Source organism: Tenebrio molitor, chromosome 7 (genome assembly GCF_963966145.1).
Source record: "Tenebrio molitor chromosome 7, icTenMoli1.1, whole genome shotgun sequence".
Classification (NCBI taxonomy): domain Eukaryota; kingdom Metazoa; phylum Arthropoda; class Insecta; order Coleoptera; family Tenebrionidae; genus Tenebrio; species Tenebrio molitor.
In genome coordinates, this window is record NC_091052.1 from 20,269,815 (window position 1) to 20,297,412 (window position 27,598).

General features: G+C 37.7%; 1 protein-coding gene across 2 annotated transcripts in view; it reads left to right on the top strand.

Annotated features, from left to right (window-relative positions):
• Positions 1–351: 351 nt before the first annotated feature.
• Positions 352–27,598, top strand: part of LOC138135022 (putative zinc finger protein 66) — a 194,888-nt gene continuing 167,641 nt past the window's right edge. The window contains exon 1 of one of the 2 annotated variants that reach the window (XM_069053660.1): positions 352–459. The gene's annotated coding sequence lies outside the window, so the exon portion shown is untranslated. Of the gene's footprint in view, positions 871–27,598 lie in introns of both variants that reach the window. The other variant, XM_069053659.1, reaches the window with a different exon arrangement.

The following is a 27,598-nucleotide window of genomic DNA, read 5'->3' on the forward strand; positions in this document are numbered from 1 at the left end:
AAAATAGAATCGTGATAGATCCCAGATGTCGGTGTTTATAAGTTAGACACAGTCTTTCAAAAGTAACTTTTAAGTAGAAATTATTTTTAAAATAGGTCGAATTAGAAAAAGTATTTCTATAAATAATGATTGAATTTATATTTAATACCAAATAGAGACACATTTTCGATTCGAAATTACAAATAACAATACCAGTCAAATGAAATTTGGAAAGCCTTATGGGAGGTCTCTTACCCCACTCTAGTATACGTATGCCCCAGCCCAGAGCCAGTATATGATTTTCGAGGGATGACATGGGGTGGTAGCCTCCCGGACGCAGCTAAGGGTCGATCTGTTTCCGACTGCTTCCGAACGAGATCGTGATAGTACGCACGTCCAGTGTTGAACCGGCGTCGCGACGCGTCGACCGTATGATTGAAGTGTGCCGTAGATTATCTGTCTTATCCCATAGTTAAACAGGTAAACAATTAAAAACTAATCTATAAACCGGTCCGATCTGACAAATTGACAATGCAACAGTGCCAACAATACATTTTCGATACGTTCTCGAGAATAATCAAAATATTTTCGTAGGTTTTTGTTTATCGCTCAAATATTTTCATATTCGTGTTTTAAATAAATATTTTGGACCGAGTTCAGAATATTGTAAATATGTAAAAATTCAACGGTTGTTCGTAAAAATATTTTTTGACGCTCTTTTAAATTATGTGAAAAATATGTGACGTGTTATTTTTAAATAACGCCGCTCAGAAATTCTACAAAAATTGTTTATTATATCCAACTTTGTGATGGACAGTTGGAATTCGATTTCAGTGCTGAACTAGCAGAAAATTGTTCGTGATTATTAGTTTTCATGTCGGATATCTTAAGGTACGTCTGAAATTACGTTGATTAAAACAGTAGCAGTTTTTGTGTTGTAAAATTAAATTTAATTAACAAAAAAAAGGTAATATAGTTTGCTATCATTATTGTAATGTAGAGCAAATTTTAACTAGAATAATTTCATGCTTACAACTTGTCGATTTTGCATTTTCAGGCATTGTTTTTTTGTTAACACCTTTAATTTAAATACTCTATTTATTTTGTTTTTATTTTTTAAAATTTGTGGTACAACGAGGAACCTATAACAAATACATATTGGATTTCTTATTTTAAAAAGTTGCAGCAGCACGACAGCACATTTATGTATTAATTTATCAATGTAGCCTCTTTTTCAAAAATAAGGTATACATTTTTATAAATGAATGTGATCGCAAATAGAGGGTATCTATAAATGATTGTGGAGTCAAGCTAGCTTTGGGAAAAATATTATTGTGCCGCTTTTTGAAGCAGATGCCCAATTTTAATTTATTATTAACTGTCACTCCTGACATTAATGGTGTTTTATTCATACTTTTCAATCCAGTTTTCGTTCCTTATATTCGTTTTATCACAGTTAATAAACACCAAAAATCTGTATTTTTCAATACAAATTGCAAATACGTCCAGTTTTACAGCTAAACAGACTAGCAAAATTTGTGAGGGTAGGATTTAGCCAACAACCTAACCTAAAATGTGACATTCAGAATTTGCCAAATTTACTCTATCTATAAAGCACATTCAAAATTTGATAAGTTTTCATAACAAGCTGGACCAGACAATAATTCATAGATATAGCTTGTCCAGCGAGGGATTGGTTGGCATAAAAATCACTAAATTCTACCCAGAGAAAGTACTACCTAGCGTAAATTATTTATTCATTTTCCTTCAAGCAGTAGTATTTTTTGCTCTGGAATTATGCTGTAATTAATGTATTCTAGTGCATTTTCTAGTATTGGGTTACAAGTCCACAATTTAAAATCTCCCAATTTCTCGCTGGACGAAGTATACCTGCATATAAAATCTGTCAATATCTAACTAATATACAGACAATATACTACGAAAGTTGGAGTCACTTTTCCACATTTGCCCAAAACATGGAACTACAAAAAAAAAAATGAAATGGAATTGCTGGTAACGTTGTTTTTTTACACAACTACGCTTTCAAAAAATGTAGCTAAATGTTGGTTGTAGCCGATTAGGAATCTCCAGCTCAATTTCACTCATAATATCATCGATAATAATCATACCACTAGTTATATTATAGCCGATAATACCATTTTATGATACTTATTCGTCGCTCAATATTGAAATTCATAATTTTAAATTGACAGTGATATTGATAATTGATAAAATAGTGACAATTGCACGAAATATTTAATTCGATGTTGCCATTTAATTACAAAGTCTTGACCAAAGAACAAGAGGTTACTTCGCACTGGCGTACATTTTATAAAATATGATATACAAGGGTGTATTTTTAAAATTTAAAATTTTACCTACGAGGTTGTGGGCCAACGTAGAAGACTAAAAGCAATTTTAAAAAATTGTAGTTCAAAAATGAAATGTTATTTTATTTTTTGACATAGAATTTTTTTAATATTTTTTCCACTTCTACATGAAGCCTAGTAGCTCGTGATTAAAATTTTGCCGCATATTTCAGGGACACCTGTATATTTATTTATTTATTTTTTATTTTTTTCTGGTGTCATTTTACACGATTTTTGATGTATTACCTAAGAACTTGAAAGTGCAATTTCTGTCGTAAACAGTAATCTTTTAATGATTGAAAACTGGTGGGAAACCACTTGTGGACATTCAATATTGAAATATTTTGAAATTTGTTCGTAATATTGTTACGGAATTCGCATATTGCTGGAGAATGTTCCGAAGTTAACTTTTCAAAATGCAGGTGTTAGTTTAGATCTAACCACTTTCATGTTCAACCACAATTTTTGTTTTCTGCTCAATTTGAATCCTAATTAATATGAAACTTTAGGTGTATTTTTAATAGTTATTTAACAAACTAGTTTGTTAATGAAGGCGATTAATAATCGAAACTGTTTAAAGCACGAACGAGTGTAGCGAGTGAGTGCCTTTAATAGTTGAGATTATTAATAGCTCATTAACTAATAGTTATTTATTATACAAGAGAGATAAATGAATGTTTTTTGTTCGACACTGTCAGAATTTGAGAATTTTCTCCTGTATGAACGGATTTTGATAAATGTCACAACTTGTCAAAACGAAACGTCAAGCTAATTTTAAAGATTTTAAGCGAATTGGAGCCTGTAAGGGGCTCGTTAAAAAAAAAACGTTGTATTCAATTCGTTTCGTGTGTAAATTGGACTTTTTTTGGCATGAGTGGGCCAGTTTAAAGTCACTCACACTGGTGATGATGACACTTTTTTGCAAATCAGATAATTGCGACATTTCAGAAGTTACACACGACTCTAATATGTCGTTTCACTCGCGTTTTTAAATGGTCCACTCGTGCCAAAAAAGGCCCAATTTACGCACGAACTCATTAAATAAACTACTATTATTAGAGAAAAAACACCTTTTAAAATTACATACATACATATACATACTGATACGCGAGTTCTGATGGGACACCGTGCATGTATATTTTGCTTCAAGTTTTGCCGCTGAAATGCGCTTGCAAACGCAAACATAGCAAATATAGTTCAATTATTTCGTCACACTACATATTTAAATGTTTAGCCTTTGAAACCTTAGGCCCTTGGTGCAAAGAAACCATCGATTTCATTAATGTCATCGGAAACCGACTTAGCGCGGAGTCAGGCGATTCAAAATCAAAGAAATTTCTTTTTGAGAGGATTTCCCTTGCCATTCAACGTGGAAACGCTGCAAGCATTCGGGGCACTTTTCCAGATTCCGCATTATTATCGGAAATTTTTGCATTGTAAATCAAAAATGTTATGTAATTTTCACCAATTTATTTAATATTAATCTTAAATTTTTACACCTGTCTTGATAATTAATTTATTAGAATTAATTAAAACCAAAAATGTATCTTGAGTTTCCCTAATACTGGTTTAATCATAATTAAATTAACTTATTTAAATAACACCCAAAATATAGGTAGGTTAAGAAATACCCAGAAAATGTTTGTTGAAAATTTTAGTAAGCGACTAGGAAACCTTCTCCGTAAAATTTAAGGCAGAAGCAACTAAAGCAGCTTACAAACCGGATATGTAGCTTCGTAATAAAACCAAGAAAACCACTGGTACTGTTCATATTTTTCATTAATGTTGTAAATGGCGAAGAATTAATTTCACAGGTATTTAAAGAGAGGGAATGTAATTAAATGACCATCACATGGAATTAATAGCCTCAAACGCTTACAAAAACCAAGTTTTCATCAACATCATAATGTAATTTTGATTAAGTCGGAGCGTTTCGTACACAAGAAAATATTTGCGGCGTGAAAATCAATTTGAATTTTATATACGAGAAAAGCGGATGACAGCCATCTAACTCGCAAACTCAGATCCTGTTTTATTTTTACAAAACCATTTTCTATCGAAAATATAAAATTAAAATAAACATTGATTTTTTGCCAGACCTAAATTTATTAATTGACGACTTCCTACATTTATTTGAGGATTAAATAATCCACTTAATATATTTCTGGCATCCTTTGATACGTCAGCATTGTGATAATTTATGGATCTTCTTGTATATTGTTTTAGTCTAATATTAAATACCAGCTACTTACAAAGTGAAGTAACTTGTTACTCGTTTAAATGTAATACTAATACGACGGTTTCGTGAAAAAATGCAAGTGACGGATTTACAATCGTAAATTAAAATAACGACGAAGAAAATGCGATTTTATCGTCGCGATTTGGCTTGTTTGTGAACCAAGGGATAATTAAATTTTATTTTCCGTTTCCACTCTTGGTTGATTTTAACTCAGAATCTAACTTAAACGACAATGTAATCAAGAAAACGATTTCATCAGAACATGGTGCTTGATACCTAAGCTTATTAGGATAACTTTCAATTTAAATCTTTATTTAATACTTTGTATTTTTAGGTTACATCGGATGCAACATAATTATTTCAGAGTAAAAATAATAATAGTAATAAGTTACCAGTAAATGTCATGAAGTCTTGTAACAGATTTTCACCTTGACTGATAAAGAGATAATAGACCCGCAAGCTACAAAAACCTTAAGCTCCGTTTAATTGAATTGTTTTGAGATCGATATTTAATCTCTGAGAGATGATTTCTTAATGTGCTATTAGATGCTGAAATTTAGCTCGTATGAAAAACTAACGAAAATTCGTGAATTTATTTCACAAGTTTTTAAATTAATTGTGGGAAATCTGTTGCGAAATGATTTACTGTTAATTGGTTAATTTTTTAGACGATATTGGGGCGTATTCTGTAATTTTTAAAGGGGCGTTAAAATTTTAGCGTCGTTTAAAGTTTCAAGCCCTGATTGGTCATTGCTATGACAACTTAATTTAACGCCCTTTAAAATTTAGGGGAGCAGTTACAGAATACGCTCCTTAATCTTTTAACCGCGTAAATTTAACCAATTTACGGTCAAATTCCCTCAAACACCAGACTGTACCACCCTAAAACCTCTAGTTTCGGAACAGCTCAATTGTAAAATCTTCCTCGATCAGATTTGAGGTTATGCAAATTGTTTTTCTGTCTGCATTTCTTCACATAATCTAATGATAGCTAATTTTTTTCGTTGTGGTAGGGACCGTCTAGATCCCTGCTTTCGGAAACACATTTTACTTTTATTTTAAATTTAAAACTAATTGAGGCTTCAGTAGCGCAAGCGCCTTCACTTCAAAATGGCTGACATATAAGTGACATTTTAAGTTGCCAACCTAAGAACCATCAAATAACTAGTGGCTCATACGAACATGATAACATTCTGATAATTGTAAAAAAAATTAAATCAGTTAAACTAAACCGTAATAATGTTAATATTTCTTCAAGCAAAAAAATTAGAGCAGGAATTTTGTCTTCTTTATTATTTCACAATGGGCCATGTGTGAAAAAATTATACAGTTGGTTGCAAAAAAAAAACGGAACTATCAGAATAAAATTGACACATTTTTACAATTATTCCATGGTATGAAACCTTCTTACGAGAGATAGGTTAGAATTAGGGTCAAAATTCAATGACATTTTTAAAAATTATTTGATAGGTATTGTCAAGTAGGCAATTAATTGACAAATGGTCAAAACCAAGTTAACATTAGAAAAAAATTCTTTTCCCGTTTTTTTTTTTGCAACCAACTGTAGATAATAAAGACAAAATCGGTACTAATATACAGGATATTTCACGAGTGATAATAATGAGCCCCCGTAATTGAAAAAGCAACCCACAGTACATTTGCAAAGTTAACGTGGATATTTGTTTTTGATTTGACAAATATAAAACATACAGGGTTACTCACGAGAGGGGTACTTCTGAATTTTTATTTCGCCGCAGCCAACAATACCAATGGCAGTAACTACTAAATCAAATGTGTTATTTCTTTTAAATTAGAAATCAAAGTAAGTTGGGTAGATTTGTCAGAAATGTCAGATTGGCAGGTAGCCCGTATTTAATCAAAATTCAACAAATAAGTTAACAAATTAAGTTTATGTAAAAGGTGTTCGAAGTGATCACCATCGGCTTGTAAACATCCGCAGCGGCAACAGAATTCTTTCCACACTCTCCATAAATGCATATATCTAATACTCCTATATGGAGCATTCGCTATTTTACTGCATGGACGGTTCGTGGACAGAGCAAGGGAGGCAGACATATTGATGTCTGCATAAGTTGCATCTTACGGATTATTTGGTTCAAATGCGCAAGCGCAACTTTACGGTGCCAAAATTCACACAATCAAATAAGTAATTAATTTTGAAATACCAAAAGGAAAAGTTTGCAACAAAATTAATTTTTAAATGAAAAATTTTACCAGTTAAGCGTTTTTACATTTATTTAAGGGGAATTTTTAATTATATGACGTCTCATTTTGTTCAATAGATGTATTACGTATTAACATACTATTGCAATAGTTCTATTAGTTCGTCAGTCTTGAAATTGGATATTTGAATAAAAAAAACTCCGAACCGGTTCAGACAAAATCATCATCAAAAACTTTTGATGTTATTCTTGTTAATACGCAGATAAAATGAGTCTTGAAACTGAACATTTGCAGCAATCGATCTCCGATGTGGAAATTAGCACATTATTATTGTTTTATTAGGATTAAAAGTGGCATTTTTTTGATGAGCAAAATTTGCCGAGTGAATGCAAAAGTCAAAAAAATGCCAGTGGAGACAGGAAACTCCCTAGCTTTAGGTTGGCGGCACTTCGGTGCATTGGCATTTTCACGAAGTGGCACGAAAGGATAGAAACTATCTTCGTCTACTTTCCTCTGTCCACAAATTGAAAGCAAATGCTCCATATAGGATTATTAGATATATGATAAATGAGGAACATGTCAGTTTTTTCGTCATTGTTATAAATAGTTATTTTTGTTACAAGTACCTAAAACATTGTTTTTGCGGACGAATCGTTGCTGTTTCCGGACGAGGCGACAGCCGAGTCTGGAATAGCAGATGAGTCCGCAAAAACGTTTTAGGTACGTGTGACAAACAAAATTTTTTGGTAATAGCTCTCCAAACCTTTCACAAGACTTTTCATTACGAAATTTCTATTGCGATCACGGTAAAGTTGTTCAAAAAAGAGCAACCGTAAATAAAAACTTATAGCCATAGCAACAAGTTTGTTTTGTTGATTTATTAATTCTGTCATTTAAAAAATACCAGAAAAGTTTTAAAATGCTTCAAAATCCTGAAGATATTTCTAAAAAGGCAAGACATTGAACTGGGTTTGCTTCCAGCAAAATCGCGTTCCATGTATTATAAAGAATATGATACATTTAACCGCTGGAAAGAAAATAACGGGGTAGTGCTTGTAAACGAAGATGCGTCACTATATTATATTCATGAAAAAGTAAGTAATTTTTAAATACTTTGAGACTAAAACCTTCTTTACTTGCTCATGTAATAATACAGGGTTATTTACGAGTAATAATGGGCCCGACAGAATAAAAAATCCAACCCACACTACATTTCCGAAAAAAGCTGGCTACTGAAATTAAAATGTCCGGCTTTTTTTGAACATGTATTGTGGGTTGCATTTTTTATTCTGTGGGGCTCATTATCACTCGTGAATACCCCTGTATACATACTATTTTATTGTCATGGCAATTTTTCGGGAATGAATCCGCAAAAGACTCATTTTACGGATTCAAATGAATCCGTAAAATGGCAATTTTGGAGAGCGTGTACCAAAAAAAATTTTTTTCGAATTGACAAAGATTTTTTGCTTTAACGTCAAAGAGACAGAACTAAGAGCCATCGTGGATTCAGTTATAATTATTTTCAAAATTTACAATCAAAATATTGTTGCAATGTGTATAATGGGTTGCAGCAAAAAGAAATTCAGAAATACCCCTCTCGTCATTAACCCTGTAGTTAGCTGTGTAGTTTCGTAAATTTTGACATAAACGTTATTCGCTTGGTTAAATGAAATTGTGAAAAACGAAGAGTTTTGGGGGAAATGTTTAGTGTCTAAAGTCCATTCATTTTGTATTGAACTTTTCAAGGTCAAATAATTTTATTTTTTGGCTTTGTAATTATGTTTTGTAAATAGTGACATGCAGGTAAACACCGTAAACGTTGAATTGAGCATTGCTAAATCACATTATGTTGGTTATATGCATGTCACTATTTACAAAACATAATTACAGTGCCAAAATTTAAATTATTTGACCTTGAAAAGTTCAATACAAAATGAATGGACTTTACATAAACGCGCAACCGCAGAAACATTTTTACTAAATCAGGCTCATGTCTGTTTTCTCATCGTTCGAATGCATTTTAATCGTCGTATTTTAACTTTTCTGTAAATGTCAGTCGTGACAAATAAAATTATTGGAGGCAAAGCTTTCATGGTTTCATAACTTCATTTTAGAACAATACGATATTTAAAATAGCCACGTTAACTTTGGAAATGTATTGTGGGTTGCATTTTCAATTCCGTCGAGCTCATTATCACTCGTGAAACACCCTGTAGATGTTTTAAGAAAATGTAAACTTTGTATTTATACTTTTCTTGTTTTTTTTTTTTTTTTGATTTGTATCCGTATTTATGTATCTTGAGTAAAAATTTATGTAAGTAACATTAAATTATTTTTATTCTTATTTCTTTAATTTAATTTTGTCAGTTATTTTATAAAAATATGTAATATCATATGAGATAAAAACATTGCTGATACGTGTCAAGACTATTTAAAATATGTATATCGAATTTGCACAACAAGATGTAATTTGCTAACTTACAGCCCAAGTTCTGTATTTTGATTTCGTAATAACGTGTTAAATTACATTTTGAAGACTCACATTATCGAGAAGTAAACACCACGCAAACGGCGTGTAAATTAAGTCTTATGAGACATATAGGTTGATGAGGTAAACACAATTTACTCAGTCTTAGACTGGGATAATATATTCCGTAACCATTTGAATACCAATAGCTATTCATCGGAACTCATTAAAAGACACAATGCTTTTCACAGATGAATAATACCAAGAGATCTAACTTACTAAAAGCCTTTTAACGATAAATAAAATAGAATCGGTAAGAAAGGGTTCCACTTCACGAGACAAATCGATACCAGCCTTAGAAGAGATATGATACAAGGGAAGCAAAAGAAATTGATGTCATGAGAATACTCTTGAGGCCATATTCTCAGTCCAATTTTAAAACTCGCTAAATTTATCTGGAACACAATTAGTATTGTTACAAGTAAGGGTGATTGTCGTATCAACGTTATTTCGACGACACGGAACTGAATGAATGCTCCTCGAATAAATACTATCTACACGATAAGTTGTATGTTTGGAAATGTATCTATTTATACATACAAACATCTACAAACAGGAAAACCAATACCATTAAGACCAGGGTGAAAAGTTTAACACAATTAATTTTTTAGTTAGAATTGATCTGGCTGTTATATTTAAACGCACAATCAAGGTAAAAGCGGGGGATAAAAGCGCAAATTTGCATTTCTGCCTGGTTTTACGATTTCTCTCATGAAATTTGTGCTGAGTTTCGTTTTAGGATTAACTATCTCTGCAGGAAATGTATTCATGCTCGATGAGAGTTTTTATGTTTTCTTTGTTTGTTTTATTTTTATTGGTTGATGTAAATTTTATAGAGCGACAGTTTGCAACCAACAGATGATAACAACAATTAACTGCCGGTTTAGTACCAATCTTAACAGCAATTGATGAAAGTTTGGTGCAGTTTAATCGATATTTTAACTGCTTCTTCTTCTCTCAACAAAATAAAATTTTAATTGTTCCCACGACTAGGCCGAAAATAGTACCTACATTTTTAGTTCTTTTTTAATACTACATCTACTTGCCGAACTACGTAATCAATAAAATCTATTATTTTTGTGATACCTATGTTATTTCCTATCATTACGTTTTTGGTATAAAGATGATACATAATTTTCTTTTGAACCAGAATTATATGATTACCTATGTCTTATAACATATCCAAGAGAAGTAGAGAGATTGCTGTGTGACTTTTTGCTTCCTAGATGTTCAATATACAGGGTGTTTCACAAGGACCAAATTGCCTGATGCAACCAACTTTGTGAAACTTTAAAAAAAATATATAATTTGGATCCACGAAGGCAATCAATCATTATCATTGTCATTTTTTGACACAGACAGAAGCAACTGAAATACCAGGGCAAAAGATATTTTAACAACGAACAGAACATAAAAATTAAGTGATTCAATTAAGGAGATGTTCAAAAGGCTGCCCACCACTTCTTTCACATGCGTCAATGCGGTTCCGGGAACATCCTCTTATTCTCATAAGCATCACTGGCGTTGCAGATCTACAAGCGACAGCTATTCGATGTTCGAGATCTTCTCTACTGGTGTTTTCTTAGACACCCTCTTTGACCATTCTCTGCTATTTCGTATTGTTCCTGCTCTTTGCTTTGATAACTTAGTGGGAGGCCAATTAGCTCTCAACTGACCCTCCAATCTTTTAAAAAACGACTCAGAAGGCGCTTTCCTTTCCAGGTATCTCTGGCATAAATATGGGTAGTAAGAGATGCCTTCTTGAAACACTCTCCGTAAACTAAAATAATGTCATTCTTCTCATCATTCGAATAAGCGTAGATTTTACACAGTTTGTAATACATTTTTGGCGTTTGGCTATTGCCATTGCCATCTAGAACACAAAGCCTTAAGGCAGCAATTGTTTTTGATCGTGACGTCACAGTAAAGGCTTCATCTAAAAACGCATTAAACCTCCAGAATTTAATAAAAACAGTAAAATTTTTGGTTAGCACTCTTTTTTTTAGTAGAACGATGTGTTTAGGCTTTACAATTACTGCGTCGTGGAGTAAAAGCCATTAATAACGTGAAAATTGTCATTTACAAGTGAGGTTAAGTTTGTGTATTTATTGTTTTTGCGTAATTTTTACTTTGTGAATCATAATCAATCAAAATAACACCAAATCACAACAAATGCTTCTTACGTCTTAATTATATGTGTAGCAAATATAGTTTCAACTAAATTGCCCTTACAACGACTTGTAATCACGAAAATGTTGATAGGGTATAAAAATACTTCCCAGGTTTCAACGTCTCTTGCGACGTCCTATGAACAGTAAATACCCTGGTATCAACTGAAACTATTATATACACTTGCCACCAAGCTTTTGCTTATCTCACAATTTTCCATAAGAATGATTAAAACACCTTATTTGATACTTTCTGAAAATGTAAACAAATGTCAAATTTTGACGTTTGGCCTTCCTGGTGACGTCACACGCTGTCTGGCTTAAGGCCTGGAGTTCGAGATGGCAATGCTATTGCGCATCCAACTATGCGACGCCATGTTGATTCCGTAAGCGACGTATTTCGGAATATCCCCTCCGCTCGATCTTGGTCTTCTCATTCTAGTCTTCTTGGTAAAAACACAAACAACGCAAAAAGTAAGGTTAGATTTAAACAGCTGATCCGTGATCTGTAATCCGTGGTGCGTTAACAATCGACTCTTCAACGCCAACTTTGAGGAGAAATTTAAATGAACACCTGATATTTATAAAGTCTGATTTTCTTTAGTTTTACTTTTTAATTATCGTTAGTTCTCTATCCTTTTAACGTGTTCTATTGTTTATGTATTTACTTAACTCAGCAACGACCTAATCGCGCTAATGGAAACTGTAGCTGTTATTGACAATTCAGAATTTATCATCAATTCTTTGAATGATAGTATTTTAAAATAATTGATTAAATCGATTAAAAGTGACGATCTTGTTACAACCTCTAATTCTACGAATTTCTGCATATCGATGAGAACATATCAAGTCAATACCTAATTTTTGTCATTTATATTCATAATAACTAACAAAATAACTCAGACACCTGGTTTCAGGTAGGTAAATTTGATGATGCCACTGAAAAAGTGATTAAATAAATTCTTGCTTTTATTTATAGCTAGTTCCGTCCTCTTATCTTTGTACAAAGTTTCATTTTAAATCTAATTTTCATTATGTTAGAGAGTAGAGACGCTAATTACAAACTTTCGAAGTTCTATTCAGCTTCATTTACAACATCGTATACATTAAATGTTGTAAATTCTTACAATAAATTTGAAGCTAATTTAAAAACTTGACATAAAGTTTTTAAAATTACGTACAATATAAATTGACACAGAGTTATTATAAATGTTTCAAACATCTGTGCACTATGCTTTAGGTGCGCTGCTACGCTAATTATACAGGTGATTCAAAACGAACGCTACTAGCAATTGTACAGAATAGAGTAAGAAGAATATTAAAAAAATGATTTTTTTCCCAGCTTCAATTAAAAGTTACAAGGTGTTAAAGTTAGAAAATTTTAACCCAAAAATTAAATTAAATTATTTTTGTTTTAGTCCATTTAATTTTTTAAAATACGAAATTTAAAATTTTTGTTATACAATTTTTGATTAAATCTTAGTCAGTTAATCATGTCCTTTTAAATGTCAACAAAATAAATCAAAACCAAGAAAAATAAGAAAAAACAAAAAAGCTTCAGGAGAATATTTGCAGGATCTATTATTTTTTCACATTCCTCTAGCTCTACTTTATACAATTACAAGTAGTTGATGCGGTCGTTTTGATACACCCTGTATGTTAAAAACATTTATAATAACCCTGTATTATTTTTTTTCCAACATCGATTATGCACTAGTGAGGAAAATGTATTTAACAATCTACTACATTAACAATTTACTACCTACTTATTAATATAAAAATTTAAAACACTGTTATTTGCATTAATTGAAACTCCAGATCCGGAAAATTCAAAAAATAGGGGAGTAAAATAATTATAAAGAAATTTAAAATTGAGACTCATTTTCATAAGCGATGTTGGAAAAAATAGTACACACAATTCGTGATCAAAGTGCGATTTTTCAACTCGCAATACTATCCTCACTCGCTGGCGCTCGAGAGTATATCATGTATTGCTCGTTGAAAAATCAGGCACTTTCATCACTTATAGTGTAATATACTATATGATGTATTATATTTTAATGTTATTCGTGTTTTATAGACACTGGTTCTTTGATATTTTGCAATAAATTTTGTTTTCTTAACTCAAGTGAATTAGAAAATGTGAATAATACAAGTCGCAAAACGTAACTTGATACTTGAAAAATGGATGCGCAGTAAAATTGTAGGAAGTAGTGGGGAGAGGCCCACTGTAAACGAAGTCGTCGGAGGATTTTCGATCTTTCTTGTAAGTCGGATTTCTCATTCTATCTGGGCATCTCAAGTATTAAGCTACGTTTTGCGACCTGTACATACAGAGTGCCTATAAATGAATGTGGGATCCTAGTAGCCCTTGAAAGCTTGCCGACTCTTTCACCAGAAATCGAAAATGTTAATATGATATACGATATGCAACACTCAGAACAAATTGGTTTTACTGGTTGCCCAGCTTGACAAGATTGATGCTGTACAAAAAACGACTTACAACATTAACAAGATATTTAAAGAACATTCTCGTGAATCACTGAACACAAATGGATCACTTGGTGACAATTTTACACGAAAAATAGAAAAAATTCCCACGCACCAAAAATTTGTCGAATTTTGTCGACGCGTTTCATCCAACCAAGTTGGCATCATCAGGACGATGAACAAACTAATAAACAAATTTTTGGTGTGTGGGAATTCACTTTATAGCGATTTTATTGTACTCATTTCATTAAACAAAATGTTTTTTAATGCAAACTAATTTACTTCTAAGTTATTTCAATATAAAATATTAAAGCAGCGTAATAATTCTAGATTTTTCATTTATTTTTTTAAGAAGTACAGTAATAATAGATTTTTCCTTTTACAAGAGACTTTCGAGTTATCCTGTTAGGTAACATTCACAATGTGACTGAAATGTTCAGGTGTTCTTAATGGAATGGAATGGCCACAATAATTCTTCGGGGAAAGACACAATTCTTTCATCCATCAACTATAATAATACAACTGTGACAGGAAGTAGTAGCAAGCTTATAAGTACATACGTGGGATAACATTCTGAAATGTTTTTCAAATTCAATGTAGTAATTAATTTTTATGGGGCACTATTTATTATAAGTCAATAAAGATTGTTATAATAGTTATTTATTCTATTTTAGTCAATAATCCTCTTTATACGTCCCCAAATGAAGGTATAAATTGGCTTTTATGGCACAGATCTGTCAAAAATCTGCCAAGCAACGGTTGGTTTAATTATTCAAACAATGGTATCAAACATTATTTTATTAATGAAAATCATACATTATATACACAGTAACCCTAACAACATCAAAATAGCTATATTATAATTCAGAATAAGTGGCATCGCGGTAGGCGTTGGAAATTCAAATTTACGTTGACAGCAAGACTTGCTAATAATACCCTAGTTTCGATGCTGTTGGTAACCTTCGCTTTTAATTTGGCCTTGATATTATCATTGGAATCGTTTTGTGTTTATTTTCTTGTTATAAGTATTTGGAATTTCCTTGTTTCATTTATGAAAAGTGTATTATTTGTCTGGGGGTTATCTCTGCTGTGGGTGAAAACCAGTCAAAATTATGTAACGCATAACCTCAGAATAAAGTAATGACGGTCTCACATGTTTACTAAATTTTTTGACATAACATAAAGCTAACTTTAGAGAATCAACGCCTACCGCGATGCCACTTATTCTGAATTAGACTATAACTAAATTTGCATGTACACAACTTTTAGTTGATTTCCTTCAAGGAATACTAATAGTATTGTAATGATTTGAATACATTACTTTTTCCGCCGAACCTGCGCAAAACGGTAACAAATGTGGTCGTGATCGTCATCGAATCGGAGGAGCCCTACGTTGTGATTTTCTTTTGGCGGAAAAAGGTTCGGGATGCAAACGATGAGGGTTCCAGTTGGAAGAGTGCCGCAAATAAAACACACATGTGAGGGACGCAAAATACCTTTTATTAAAAATTCCTGTAATAACTTTGATGAAAATAAAATGAACCGAATCCAAAAAGACAGAAACTAAGTTTAACGAAGTACAAGAAATTAACTAGTTGAGTACATCACAAAGATAAACGACAAGATGAATGCAACAATATGTGACCAAAAGTTGGCCAGTGACAGCTCCGGGCTCCCAGGGGGTTTTTCGGGGCAGAGGGCGTGGGTTCGGATTTTTAAAAAAATGGGCGCCAGGCAGCTATTGTCTTGAGCTGGTTGTTGCTTGTCCAGCTGCCGGGACAAGTGCTCAGATCTTACTCGTCGAAGGTAAGTAAAAGCAAACGCTTTCTGATCGTTAAACAAATTTTGGTTTATTCGGTTACTGCAAAATTATCCACAGAACAGTATTTGGTGGTTCGGTACTGGTTCACACGAATGCGATAATGGTTCGCTTGTAACTACTAGATGAAAATTGAAAGATGCGGAACCAGTACTTTTTGGTGGCCTTAATATCTACTTTGGTCGTAACCAGAAAAGCTTTTCTTTCACATGTGACCGAATCTTAAACTAAACATGATATTCTTCGACGAAATAAAAGATGTTTTGATTCCTGATGAGGAACCTCCCGAACTTAGACTTCCTTCTGATCGAGCTAATTATTAAATGTAAACTTAATGAAACCCAAGGTCAAGATTGGGGTGTCACCTTGACAAAAAATTAAAATTGATCCTGATAGGAAAGTTTAAATCGGTGAAGTTCCGAAACGTTAAATTTGACTGAAATTTCTTTAAGTTGACACTGGAGATTGAATGAAAAGGTTCTTACAAAAAAATTCTAAACATTTGCAAAGTTTCAAAAAAATTTAGTGAACATACAAAAATTATGAAAGCGAGAAGCGAGAAATTCGAGGCGTTCCTAAATTTTGCAATGCCGCGGTAAAAAATATGGCGACTTAGCTTTATGACGGGTCTGTTGTCTCCTCGAATAGCGTCCTTTTGACTTGCGGTGTGACCTTGGCGATACGGTGCTCAAAATAAACGATCGCCTCTGCGAACGATGTTCTCCAAAATGGTCGCCTCTGCGAACGATCTGGCTACGAATCGCCCTGCGAACGATCTGGCTACGAATCGCCCTGCGAACGATCTGGCTACGAATCGCCCTGCGAACGATCTGGCTACGAATCGCCCTGCGAACGATCTGGCTACGAATCGCCCTGCGAACGATCTGGCTACGAATCGCCCTGCGAACGATCTGGCTACGAATCGCCCTGCGAACGATCCCTTTCAGCGAAAAAGGGGGTTCTTGGCGCTAAATCGAAGTCCTTCCGGCACTCCTTTACTCAAAAATTTTCGGTACTCTAAAGTTGCGATACGGTACTGGATCAATTCATCCAAACGGGATTGACTCTAAACTGGATCGAACCACCCCTAATACATGGTCTTAGTGAAATGAATTCAAAATTGAACGATAATTACCTCTATAGTGCGAGGGGTCACTCGACCACGAACTCTAAAAGGCGCTTCGCTGGCGTCGCTTCGACGGCTCTCGACGAAGTGTCCGACTTCCGCATTTTTAATCTCGGTACCGCAGTCCCATAAATCGCGAAAATCGTCACGCGCGCGATTCTCGACCTTATTCAGTTGTGCTATAAGGCGGGCTGCGCTTGCGTGGTACTGCGCAATCAAAAATGTGCATTTCCGGTGGTACTACACGTGCGCGTGTCATGACAGGTGGACCGTCATGGCGTCGGTTTGTTTACCTCGAAATTATACCGAGCGGGAGAATTCAGATTTTGGACGGTATTGTGTCGGTAAGTCGTGCACGTCTATCCTGATGTTAATTGCCGTAACTCGCAGGTCAAAAAAAGGACAGGAAGAAAGATGGGGTTGAAAAGAAGGAGATGACTTTCCGGCAAGTTACTAAAGAGGAAAAGGGACCCAACATTGCCGTACGGTCACCTATCGCTGAGAAGAGAAGAAGAGAAAGTGAAGAGAAAGAGAAAGTGAAAGTGGGGTTCTGAAAGATAGGTTGCAGCTCGCCAACCTAGAGGCGTGAGGCCACCTCAGCCTGACATTTGCGGGGGTAACATGTGTTCTTCCAGCCCCCCCGTGGTGGCTGGCACAAATGACTCTAAATTGAAACTTTCCGCTTCCGGAATGAGCGACGTAAAAAACTTGAAGGCAGGGTGGGCGCGTCGCGCTGCCAAATGCCGTGCGTTAACTGCTAGTTCCGGGTCTTCGAACTGCGATCTATTAGCCCCGCGAGCATAAGTAGGACCTCGTGGCCTCCTACTCCGGCCAATCGCCATTGTGGCGTTTCGTAACGCTACACTACCCCCCTCCTCAAAAAGAAAAAGGAAAAGGTAACTCAGTTGCCTTTTACTTTTTACAAAAAAACGAAGATGAAGTCTTCACAAAAAAAAACGTCAAAATTTGATCACTGGAAAAGTTTTGGTTTCGCCACGAAAATGGCTTGTCGATATCTGCGCGTATCAAACGATTGAAAACTGAATCTCAATGTCAATTAGTACTTGAGTACTGCGGTATGATGTAAGTCAAGTCCGGTTAAATGTCATAATTTGGGGTTCTTAAATAAACTTTTCCTGAACAAACTCCACGGTAAAATTTTACTGTCGTCAACATTCCAAAGGAGGACAAAAGAATTAATCGAAAAATTGAACGGTACGAAAAAGTGAAATGCAAAGCTCGCTACGGTTCTTCGGCTTCTGCCAGAGATCCTCTGAATTCTTTCAAATCTTTCATGTGCCAAACACCTAGATCTGCGCGGTTCTCATCTTCGAGAGCGTACGCGAGTTTCGATAGTTTTCTCGTTATCGTGCACAGCACGTAGCGTGGCGCTAATTTTTGCGCAAAGTCTTTCGCAGCGCTGGAAAGTACTTTGTTGCGTTTCCAAACTTTGTCGCCTACAAAAAATTCAGCGTCGCGCTTCCGAAGATTGTACGAGCGTTCGTTGCGTTCGTGCGCTTTGTGAAGGTGCTGGGTTACATCCTGCAAGATGGTCTTGAGGTGTTCTAAATTTTTCGCGTGATCTTCGCGATCAGCTGTCGTCAAGGTTTCCGGATTTTCCGCTACTTTGCCGTAAAATTCACCGGTACAGGGTACTACCCTACCAAAATTGAGAAATGCTGGACTGAATCCGGTTACTTCGTTGACCGCTGTGCGAATCGCGTACCCGATCTTTGCCACCTCGGCATCCCACTTTTTGTGAGCGCCTTTGACGTAACTTCGTATGGCAGTGCCAACTGTGCGGTTGTATCGCTCCACAGGGTTGCTCTGAGGGTGATACTTGGCTGTGAACCAGATCTTTTGAACTTTGTAGTTCTCGCAAGTCTTTACAAATTCGTTTCCGACAAACTGCTTGCCGTTGTCGACCAAAATGAATTGCGGTACACCATACACAAGAAAAATTCCGTTCTCGATACATTCTGTAACTTTTGAGCTCGTAGCTTTTCGTAACGGAAATAGTACAACGTACTTCGTGAACCAATCTACGATCACTAAGAGATACGAATATCCTTTCGTGGACGTCGGTAATGGACCAATCAAATCAACGGAAATCATTTGCCACGGAAACTGAACCTTTTTTTCTTTTCCCATAAGCCCTGCGCGAGCGGTGTTCGGTGCTTTTTGCTCATTGCAAACCTTGCAGTTTCGAACGTAACGAATGACGGAACGACGCATTTTCGGCCAAAAGTGATTGATGGATAACCTTGAAAGTGTCTTGTAGTACCCGAAATGAGCTGATGTCGGTGCATCATGACATGATTCTAAAATTTTTGTTCTTTGATTTCGCGGTACTAAAAGCTTCCACTCCGGGACGTTGCCGGGTAGTACAATTTTGTTCGGTACGAATCGATACACGAAACCGTTCTCGACTTTCCATGATGGATTTCTTTGAGGATTGGCGATTATGTTGTCGCGAAGTCGCGTGTACGACTCGTCCAAATCATTCAAGTTCACGCCGAGAAAGCTGTCAATGTCTACCGCAGCAATTTCTGCAGGTAGTCTCGATAGTGCGTCCGGTACTACATTGAGCTTGCCCTTACGATGGACCAAATCGAATGAAAATTGATTGAGCTTGACACTCCATCGCGCTAACTTGCCTGCTGGGTCCTTCATTCGGTTTAACCAGAGCAATGAATAATGGTCCGTCACGATCGTGAAATGGGTGCCCTCAACGTAAGGTCTGAACTTTTCCAACGCGAACAAAACGGCTAAACATTCTCGTTCCGTAACGCTATAATTTCGCTCGGCTTTTGTTAGCGAACGGCTGGCGTACGCGATCACTCTCTCATCTCCGTCTAAATCTTGCGTTAAAACTGCTCCTAGACCGGTGTTTGAAGCGTCAGTTTGGATCACGAAAGGTTTCGAGAAATCAGGACTTGACAATACGGGTGCTGAAACAAGTGCATCCTTGATTTTCTGAAAAGCTTCCTGAGCTTCAGGAGTCCACTCCGTTTTCTGTCGCTTTCGCTTTCCGGTAAGTAACGCGTTTATCGGGGACATGAGGGTCGAAAAATGAGGGATGAAACGCCTATACCAAGAACACATGCCTACGAAACGTTTGATTTCGGTACTAGTCTTCGGGACTGGATAGCTCACCATGGCCGCTACTTTGTCTGGATCGGTACCTAGACCATGTTCATCGACAATGAAACCCAAATATTTCAAACTTGAGCGGAAAAGTTGACACTTTTTCGCATTCACGGTGAGTTTCGCGTCTCGAAGACGTCGTATCACCTCCCTCAAAACTTGTACGTGTTTCTCGAATGTCGGGGCGATAATGATTAGATCGTCCAGGTAAACAAAGACGTGAGGTTCTAGTTCAGGTCCGAAAATTCTGTCCATGAGACACTGCTGCCTCTGGGCTGCGTTTGTCAGTCCGAACGGTAATACGTTAAAATGAAAAAGACCTCTGCCGGGAATCGCAAAAGCTGTCTTCGGTCTAGACTCTGAATCTAACGGGATTTGCCAAAAAGCGTTCTTGAGATCGATCGAACTGATGTACTTTGCTCCTCGCAACATACTGAGAATCCTGTCGACACGCGGTAATGGGTAACTGTCACGTTTTGTCACGGCATTGAGCCTGCGACCGTCAAAGCAAAGTCGGTATTCACCGGAAGATTTCTTTACTAACAAAATTGGAGAAGACCATGGACTGTCAGAAGGCGATATGACATTGTTCTCGAGCATGCGGTCAATTTCTTTGTTGACTTCCGCAAGCATGTACGGAGACCACCAATACGGACGTTGTTTGATCGGCAATGCTTCTCCCGTGTCGATTGTGACTGTCATTTTGTGTGTCCTCCCTAACTTTCCGTCGTTGCTCAACAAATCTAAATTTTTCCGGATGATCTCGGTGATCTCATGCCGATCCGCGCCACACTCCGTCACCGCGTCACATTCTGGTACTCTTACGATATCCGACGCAACTTCAATTTTGTGACCCGCGAAATCTATCTTGAGTCCGAATAATCTACAAAAGTCGCACCCTAATATGACGCTATGCTGAAGATCTGGCACGTAGTAGACACGAATTCGCCGTCTCGACGAGTCTAACACTGCTTCTAGTTCGATAGCTTTGGTTACCGGATGTTGTTTTCCGTCGGCAGTTCTGATGGTTTTTAGCCGAGATGGGAAAGTTTTTCCACCTGCGCGAAAATGAATTAAATCGGCTCCTTTTCCACCAACTATAGTGCAATTCGAACCGGAATCCACGAGTCCTTCAGTTTCCTTATTGTTTAGACGCAGTCTGATAAATGGCCTATTGTCATTGGTTTTGCTGACGAAAATGGAAGCGGAATTTGCCCGAGAAGGCTTGCAAAACTCTTTGACTTCGTCTAACCAAGCGTTCCACTGGGTGTCCGTACGTTTCGCGATGATCGATGCGTTTACATCGGCCTTGGGATGTTTTAGGAACGTAGCACGGCCGCAAGTCTGCCGCGTCCCTACTGCGCGTTTCCCGACGGATTACACTTTTTGCAGGTCGCCAAGGTGACGTCTGGCTCCCCACAACGGTAGCAAAACTGCTTTCTTTTCAGTCGACAGTTCATGAACGAATGATTCGGCTGTTGACAATTCCAGCACTTGAACGACCTGGAGGACGAACTCGCGGGTTCACTCCGTCTGGCTGAATTGCCTGAGGGTTCCTTCACGACGATGGCGCGTGGACTCGCTTTCGCGGGTTCGCTCGCCCGAACATATGCCAACTCTGGCTCCAACACGCAAGATGACTTGGGTGCAGCGCGATGTTTCTGCCGCAAAGCCGATAACTCCTCCACTTTTTTGCACAACTTAATCAACTCCGGTACGGTGACAACTTCGGTGATGCTAAGCTGGTTAAGGTAACATGGAAGCAAATTCCTCCGAATCGTCTTTACCTTGGTTATCTCCGCCGGTGGTCGACTAAGTCTAGCAAAAAGCGTCTCCATAACCGCAACGTAAATGGTTATCGACTCGCTTTTGCCCTGAAGCCTGCCCTTGATTTCGTCCCACAACAATTCATCGAAATCCGGTGGAAGAAATTCCTGTTTCAACAACTGAACCACTTCGTCCCAATCGCTCAATCTGCTCCGAACAGAACGATACCAAATCAGCGCTTTGCCGCTAAAGAGATCAATGGCCGCGTTAAAAAGGTCCCTGTTGGTTGCGTTTCGCGCTACCGACAGTTCCTCTACCCGTTCCAAGAACTGGTTCACCGTCATTCCATTTTCCTCCCCGTTGAAAGATACGCCCCAGGTGTGAATTGGCACTAGTTTCGGTTCCGGAGATCTCGCGTGAGGGTGCACGTAAATGGGAGTAGTCGCGACGACTGGTGGCGCTTCCACCGTAACCGGGCTCGCTTCTGCTGCCTTGTCGTGAAGATCAGCTTCGAGCAACAAACATGTCGCGTACGCCTCATTTCTATACTCCGCATCTCGCTCGCGTCTCATTCGCCGAATGCGAAATGAAAGGTGCGTTAGACGGGTCTTCAACCGTTTGAAGATCATGTCTTCCGCCGTTCCTTCAAATTCTGTCAAAATCGTGCGTATGCTCTCAAGGGTGTCCTCAATGGCCTGGACCTCGGTGTCGTGATCATACTCTGCGTCATGAAGTGACAGAAAGTATTCGTCCGGTCGACCTAGTTCTTTGGACAGAGCTCTCGCTAACAGTTTCCTCTTATCGTCCTGGTTTCGGCTAGTCGTGATGCCGCGTATACGCAATTCATACGTCAGCTCGTCAGCTAGTAAATGCTTGACCTTGAATTGTTCGTCCATTTTGACGAAGACTCACCGCGATTCCACGGGTCGGTAACGCAATAAAAACGCCGGTCAAAACACTACCAAAAAACAGCGCGCAACACGATAGTCGATTCCGAGAAAAGGTTTTTGTCGTCGAGGGTACAAGATAAGACCGCTACTCAAACAATGAATTCGCCGCTAAATTTCCGCTTCTCATTAACACACAATCAAAAAATTCAACTTTCAATAAACCTTTACCAACTCCCTTTGCTCCGATTGAAAAAAGTGACTGAGCCTCAATGAAGATGAACGATAAACGAAAATTTGTGGTTGCTCCAAAAAATCGAGCCCCACGTTCTGGGCGTCAAAATTTGTGTGACCAAAAGTTGGCCAGTGACAGCTCCGGGCTCCCAGGGGGTTTTTCGGGGCAGAGGGCGTGGGTTCGGATTTTTAAAAAAATGGGCGCCAGGCAGCTATTGTCTTGAGCTGGTTGTTGCTTGTCCAGCTGCCGGGACAAGTGCTCAGATCTTACTCGTCGAAGGTAAGTAAAAGCAAACGCTTTCTGATCGTTAAACAAATTTTGGTTTATTCGGTTACTGCAAAATTATCCACAGAACAGTATTTGGTGGTTCGGTACTGGTTCACACGAATGCGATAATGGTTCGCTTGTAACTACTAGATGAAAATTGAAAGATGCGGAACCAGTACTTTTTGGTGGCCTTAATATCTACTTTGGTCGTAACCAGAAAAGCTTTTCTTTCACATGTGACCGAATCTTAAACTAAACATGATATTCTTCGACGAAATAAAAGATGTTTTGATTCCTGATGAGGAACCTCCCGAACTTAGACTTCCTTCTGATCGAGCTAATTATTAAATGTAAACTTAATGAAACCCAAGGTCAAGATTGGGGTGTCACCTTGACAAAAAATTAAAATTGATCCTGATAGGAAAGTTTAAATCGGTGAAGTTCCGAAACGTTAAATTTGACTGAAATTTCTTTAAGTTGACACTGGAGATTGAATGAAAAGGTTCTTACAAAAAAATTCTAAACATTTGCAAAGTTTCAAAAAAATTTAGTGAACATACAAAAATTATGAAAGCGAGAAGCGAGAAATTCGAGGCGTTCCTAAATTTTGCAATGCCGCGGTAAAAAATATGGCGACTTAGCTTTATGACGGGTCTGTTGTCTCCTCGAATAGCGTCCTTTTGACTTGCGGTGTGACCTTGGCGATACGGTGCTCAAAATAAACGATCGCCTCTGCGAACGATGTTCTCCAAAATGGTCGCCTCTGCGAACGATCTGGCTACGAATCGCCCTGCGAACGATCTGGCTACGAATCGCCCTGCGAACGATCTGGCTACGAATCGCCCTGCGAACGATCTGGCTACGAATCGCCCTGCGAACGATCTGGCTACGAATCGCCCTGCGAACGATCTGGCTACGAATCGCCCTGCGAACGATCTGGCTACGAATCGCCCTGCGAACGATCCCTTTCAGCGAAAAAGGGGGTTCTTGGCGCTAAATCGAAGTCCTTCCGGCACTCCTTTACTCAAAAATTTTCGGTACTCTAAAGTTGCGATACGGTACTGGATCAATTCATCCAAACGGGATTGACTCTAAACTGGATCGAACCACCCCTAATACATGGTCTTAGTGAAATGAATTCAAAATTGAACGATAATTACCTCTATAGTGCGAGGGGTCACTCGACCACGAACTCTAAAAGGCGCTTCGCTGGCGTCGCTTCGACGGCTCTCGACGAAGTGTCCGACTTCCGCATTTTTAATCTCGGTACCGCAGTCCCATAAATCGCGAAAATCGTCACGCGCGCGATTCTCGACCTTATTCAGTTGTGCTATAAGGCGGGCTGCGCTTGCGTGGTACTGCGCAATCAAAAATGTGCATTTCCGGTGGTACTACACGTGCGCGTGTCATGACAGGTGGACCGTCATGGCGTCGGTTTGTTTACCTCGAAATTATACCGAGCGGGAGAATTCAGATTTTGGACGGTATTGTGTCGGTAAGTCGTGCACGTCTATCCTGATGTTAATTGCCGTAACTCGCAGGTCAAAAAAAGGACAGGAAGAAAGATGGGGTTGAAAAGAAGGAGATGACTTTCCGGCAAGTTACTAAAGAGGAAAAGGGACCCAACATTGCCGTACGGTCACCTATCGCTGAGAAGAGAAGAAGAGAAAGTGAAGAGAAAGAGAAAGTGAAAGTGGGGTTCTGAAAGATAGGTTGCAGCTCGCCAACCTAGAGGCGTGAGGCCACCTCAGCCTGACATTTGCGGGGGTAACATGTGTTCTTCCAGCCCCCCCGTGGTGGCTGGCACAAATGACTCTAAATTGAAACTTTCCGCTTCCGGAATGAGCGACGTAAAAAACTTGAAGGCAGGGTGGGCGCGTCGCGCTGCCAAATGCCGTGCGTTAACTGCTAGTTCCGGGTCTTCGAACTGCGATCTATTAGCCCCGCGAGCATAAGTAGGACCTCGTGGCCTCCTACTCCGGCCAATCGCCATTGTGGCGTTTCGTAACGCTACAAATATTTAAAATAACAGAAAACGGGTACATAACAGACAAAATGACAGGTTAAAGCTTGCAAAACAAGTGAACAAATTATGGTGCAGTTATTACAGACAGGGACGGATGAAAAACCCTCTTCAAAAACCGTATCCCAGGTATTACTCATATTTTACAATTCGATTAATGGCAAAAACAATGTTTAATTTGGAGCTACGCGGTCAAGGTACGCCAACGGGAGCTTAGAGCTGGAGGTAACAAACTTTCGGCCGCGAGGGGACTCAGAAGAATAATCTGAGTCATCTTGGAATCAAGCGACGTTTATAGATATTCGGGGTATTAATGAACGTCAGACTATTTCACCGACCAAGCAAGAGTGACAGAGCGTTTCGGGGTCGTACGATTAGCATTCCTAGACCGTATCCGCAAAGACCTAGGTCCGCCGTCCCCAACCAACCGTTTCCGGACAAAACCCCGAAGCCTCTATAACCGTCGACGGAAGCTTCACGAAAACATCCCGACGCCGCTCCCGCAAAGACTAAGGTCCGTCCCCGCTAACGGCTCTAAATAACCGTAGGTTCCACAGAAATTTACTAAACAACCCCACGACTTCCTGATTGTCACCTAGCTCCCACAGGAGGCCACTTACAACATTTTACTTTATCTTTTCCGAAATCTAGTAACGACACGAAGGAAAAAAAAACCGAGTTTAATTCTATCGAACAAAGCGGAACATTAAACGATGAGAAAATCCAGCAAAACAAAGCGCAACATTAAACAATGCTAAAATAAGCAAAACAAAACACAACATTAAACAAGGATAACATAAGCAAAACCAAACGCAGCATTTAACAATGAAGAAATAAAAGAGAACAAAACGCGGAGTTAAATAACGATAAAATAAAAACGCTTTAAAAAGGAATACAATACTCGCTGGCAATACTAAGCAAAAATATGGCGGGTCGCGTGCCGTTAGAAAATGTTAGTGAAAGAAAAACAAAATGGACGCACGCGGTCCGGACGACGGCTACTAATTTTGGAAATTAACAGATTGTCAAAAATGATCTAGCCGGGAGAAACTTAGGGATAACGCTTAAAATTAACAAATGGACGCTTCTTAAAGAAACAGCATGCAACAAAATGAAATCTACAACATACCCTTACCACGTGGTCCTGGTCCCAAAACAAAAACAAAAACGTGGAATAAATTACCCAGGTGAATGAAAAACGTCGAATTCCTCACGGGGACACAAATATCTACTCGGGACGGTAGTGAAATTGCTTCAGATTTAACTTACAATTTTTTGGAATATCGGTCGCTCTGCGTACGGTGTGTTCGTTTCGAAAAACCAAACAAAAGTGACCTAGCCCCCTTCAACCACCCGAGCGAGAGCTTCAACCCCCGCTATATTTCCGCTCGCAGTTCTAGTCTAGCCGCTAGTACCTACCTTCACATTTGGCGCGCTGTTGTGGCGGTACCGGAAATTTAAATTAAAATTCTTGTAAAAGTCTTGAAACACGAATTCAAGATTAAAAAACGAGTGGCGTAGCCACGAGTTATTTTAAAGAATGAGTGCTTCAAGGTCTTATGAAACGAGTTTTTTATACTATTTTTTGTAATTTGCCCTTTTTAAGCAGTTTTTAAACAAAAATGTTTACTTTCCTCGATTTAGGGAATTTTGTGGCGGTTGGTAATGTCTTAATTTTAAAAGTGAAAATTTGATCAAGTCTTCAAGTCATCTTTTGTTTTATCCAAATTCTGTCACAAAACACGAATATGGAAGATAACACAGGCCTGCAAAACAAAACTTTTTAATCGATGTTTTGATTTTGATAACTGATTTTGTATAACATTGGAGCCCTGATTACAAAAATACAATTCATGTTTTTGTATCACGTCAGGTGTTTTCACAATTAACAAAAAAAAAAATTAAGCAATTTATTTAGGAAAATAAGATGTTTATATTAATTCTTGGTTAATAATCTAACTAAATTTTTTATTCCTTATGAGAATGGCATCTTTAACGCTTTGTGAGGAAACTTCTTTTAATTGATTGCCTTCTGTATATTTTTTTGGGTACATCCAGCAAAAGTCTACCATCATTGATACGCTCCATCTTACTTGATATCACCTCTCCATTTGTTTTATATCTTGGTCAAGACGTTCCCCTTGTTCCTCGCTGGCAGCACCAAGATTTTTAGGAAAAAGATTTAAGTGCGAAAAGAGGAAATTCACTTTCAAACTCATATTACATCCCAAGATGTGAAAATTTTTAAACATGATTCTTAAAATATTTTCGTAGTCTTCATCTTTGTGATTTCCAAGCAATTTTTCTATGACGTTCTTAAATGCCGTCCAGGTATTCCTTTCAACAACATTCATAGAATTTTGAAAAT